The sequence below is a fragment of the Brassica napus genome, chromosome C2 (genome assembly GCF_020379485.1).
Source record: "Brassica napus cultivar Da-Ae chromosome C2, Da-Ae, whole genome shotgun sequence".
Taxonomy (NCBI): Eukaryota; Viridiplantae; Streptophyta; class Magnoliopsida; order Brassicales; family Brassicaceae; genus Brassica; species Brassica napus.
Genome location: NC_063445.1, coordinates 16,879,412 through 16,883,420, shown reverse-complemented (window position 1 = coordinate 16,883,420; position 4,009 = coordinate 16,879,412). Strand labels below are relative to the sequence as shown.

Genomic DNA, 4,009 nt, shown 5'->3' with positions numbered 1-4,009 from the left:
CATATAACCAAAGAGAATCCGTGGGACATGAAAAAGGACCTGCAAGTAAAGTTTTATTGCAGATTATAAAGTCCATCCGAGCACCGTTTGAAGCACCATCAGTTCAACCAAGACATGGAGTGATCAGCAGCAAAGATGTACATCCTGACCACATCTTAATGGAGTTCCAAAAGACATACCAACGTCCAAGACTTACAAGTTCATTCAAGGAGAATCTAGCTGATCATCTTCACCAAGTCATAGGCAACTTCAACGTTCAAGAAGACTCGGATACCAGATGGGAATGCGTCTACTACAGTGATGCATTCATCTGAGGGAGTTCATGTGTTGTACTCTTTTTCCTGTCCTTTGTTTCCCATTTTGCCACATTGGTTTTGAGGTTTTTCAGGAGAGGTTTTAATGAGGCAACATTAAGCATGCAACGAACCTGTACCGGATGTGTCGATCAAGGGGGAGTGTTATAAACCAAATGATGATCGACCATGGACCAGCCCGTACTGCAGGCCCAATCCGGGACATGATAAAGACAACCAGAGACTATGTGTTTATCTAGTATATATTCTATGTATATCTATAACATAGTGTTTATCCTTATCCTTATCTTGTTAGGATAAACATGACCTTATGACGGTCTAATACCTTGTATATATATGGACCTTCTGGTCGACAGTAATGAGAACAGAAGTATTTTCCCCAACACTTCATTCACAACATATCACGTAATGTCAAGTATTTTATCATTAATAGTCTATATTATTTTTTCACCGATTTAATTATTTAATCTCTTTTTCTTATCTGCTGTAGAAAAGTTTAAACACTCGATAAATCTGCTTAGTGATTATCCATTTATTAATAATAATAATCATAAACCTTCTCCACTGATATAATCTTTTCTTTTGCTAAACGTATTTAATTATCAGTTTGGATTTCAAATAATTTTCTGTATTTTCTCAACTTACAAGCTAGAGCACCACGAAAGGGCTTGGAGCATGCCATCTCATGCAATCGAAGATCTCTTTACTTCTCTCAGTATTCATATCAAACGATCTGAATATGAACAAGCCGTCAAGGTCGCTGATCAAGGTATTCTACATCGATCCTTCCTCCATAATTCTTGATCTTATAGCGGTGAAACTGAGATTGTGATATTGTTTTCAGTCTTGGCGATTGCACCTGCCGATGAGGACGCAATCCGATGCAAAGTTGTGGCTCTTGTGAAAGACAATAAGATCGATGATGCTCTCTCTGTCATTCACTCCTTCCATAAGCTTCCCATCGATCTAGGGTTTCATAAGGCAGTCTAATCGAACTACATTTCATCTCAACAGTGTGTTTACTGTAAAGCTCTAATGGCTTCTCTATTGTTTTGACTTGTTGTTCTCTTAAATAGGCAGAGGTCAATTTCGTGGCGGGTTTGGTTTCAGCTTGTAAATCTTCTCAAGTGCAAGGAGCATTGGAGTCTAGGAGGATAAAGCCAACTAGTAGCTTTGAGTTGGCTTTTAACACTGCTTGCTCTTTCATTGAAAACTGTAACTATGCTGATGCAGAACAACTTTTGCTCGCTGCTAAGGGGTACTTAACACTATATAATCTTCTCTAACGTACTATATATACGATAAGAGTAATTAATTTTGTTAATCAGTTGTTAATACTGAACATCATGCTTTTGATCAATCACATCATTCTAGTACGTAGGGATGTATAAACTATTTTCTTTCTATGTTATCAACAATTTAAGTACATTATTCATTTGACTACTGATTTTGCAAGTTTTTTTTTACAATGTACATCAGTTCCTGATTTACAATATTGTTGGTTTGAGGCAGAATTGGTCATGAAACCCTCAGGGATGAAGGTTTTGTTGATGAGGATATTGAGACAGAGCTTGCCCCAATTGCTGTACAATTAGCATATGTCCAACAGGTATTTTTTTACCCTTAACCTTTTGTCTGGATATCTTCCTGTCTTTAATAACGTAGTTTTTTTTTTCATCAGGTAATTGGACAAACTCAAGAATCCACCAGCTCTTATGTAGACATTATTAAAAGAAACCTGGCCGATGAACCGTCACTTGCTGTTGCTGTGAACAACCTTATTGCCTTGAAATGTTACAAAGATATTTCTGATAGCTTGGGGAAGCTTGATCAACTCAAAGAAAAAGACTCACAAACCTTTCAGCTTTCTCAAACACTTGACGCAAAACTTTCACAGAAACATAAGGAAGCTATATATTCTAATCGCGTCCTTCTTCTCCTCCATACAAATAAAATTGATCAGGTACTTTCAGCGAATTTGGGGGGTTAAAAATATTTTTAAGAACTTTTGTAATATTTTTTTTTCCCATAATTTGGAGGCCTAAACTCATGTAAATAGCCTCAAAAACATTTGAATGCCAAAACTATTTTTAACTTAGAATATATAGTTTGTACTTCTTTTTTCCTTGTTTGCTTATTTTGGCTTTAACCAGTTAAGAGAATCTTTAACACAGGCACGACAACTTTGTACTACACTGCCGAGCCTGCTTCCTGAGAGTGTTGTTCCTACATTGCTTCAAGCTGCTGTTTTGGTGAGAGAGAACAAGGCTGCCAAAGCCGAAGAACTTCTTGGACAGTGTGCTGAAAAGTTTCCGGAAAATTCTAAGTTGGTTCTCTTGGTCAGGTCGCAAATTGCTGCTTCTGCCAACCATCCTCATGTAGCAGCAGAGTCCCTGTCCAGAATAACTGATATTCAGCATTTTCCAGCAACTGTTGCCACCATCGTTGCCCTCAAAGAGCGAGCTGGGGACAATGATGGTGCTGCTGCTGTTCTTGACTCAGCAATTAAGTGGTGGTCAAATTTAAAGACTGAGAACAACAGTAAGCAGCTTAGCATATTGATGCCGGAGGCTGCTTCCTTCAAGCTAAGACATGGTCAAGAAGAGGATGCTTCACGGCTGTACGAGGAGATTGTGAAAAAACATAAAAGCATAGATGCTCTGGTTGGTCTTGTGACTACACTTGCTCGTGTCGATGTTGAGAAAGCAGAAAGTTACGAGAAACAGTTAAAGCCGTTACCAGGGTTGAAGGCTGTTGATGTGGATAACCTAGAGAAGACGTCTGGTGCAAAACCCATGGAAGGCACTGCGGCTATGCAGGAAGAATTGAAGAGAAAAGACAAGGCAAAGAGGACAAGGAAGAGGAAACCAAGGTATCCCAAAGGATTTGATTCGGCAAACCCGGGTCCACGTCCGGACCCTGAAAGGTGGCTTCCGAGGAGGGAGAGGTCAAGTTATAGGCCCAAGAGAAAGGACAAGCGAGCAGCTCAAATCCTTGGCTCGCAAGGTGCAGTGACCAAGCAAGAAAAGCAAGAAGCAGCTCCTGCAACTTCAAAGTCAAACCAATCGGCCATTAAGAGTGCAGCCGCCAAAAGGAAGTCTAGGAAATGAACGAAACAACTTTTATTTATTTATTTATATCAAGTTTTGGTTGTCTTCGACCCATTTAAGACAAATTGTGTTACATGATTTTAACCAGTTTCATAACTACACAACGTGAAACTGACAGGATGAATCATCATCTAGTTGTCATATGATATTACGAGATATTTAAAACTCATCTAAAAGAACTCGATTACGTCCAATGTTAAATTTGATTGTAGTAAAAAAATATACAATCTTAATCAGATGTGTCGTTTCTACCAAAAAAAATCTATATACAATACATGTAAAAGAGGCTATATTTATTATCCTAAACAACATGCACTACAAGAAAACATCAAGGATTCTGAGGGAAAAAATCGTCGGAATTTCGTCGGAATATCGTTATTCCGACGCAATTCCGACGAAATACGTCGTCGGAAATAATTCCTCGGAATTTCTTTTTTCCTCTGAAATCCCTCGGAATTTTCCGACGGAATTCCGAGGAAATAAATTTCCGAGGAAATTCCGAGGATCCCTTGTTTGTCGGAAAAGTCCTCGGAATATACCGAGGTAGAACTTCGTCGGGATAATTCCTCGGAAGTTCATCGATCG

The 4,009-nt window shown here is 38.9% G+C and overlaps 1 pseudogene; it reads left to right on the top strand.

Annotated features, from left to right (window-relative positions):
- The first annotated feature begins 332 nt into the window (after positions 1–332).
- Positions 333–3,758, top strand: LOC125581795 (annotated as a pseudogene).
- Positions 3,759–4,009: the final 251 nt, after the last annotated feature.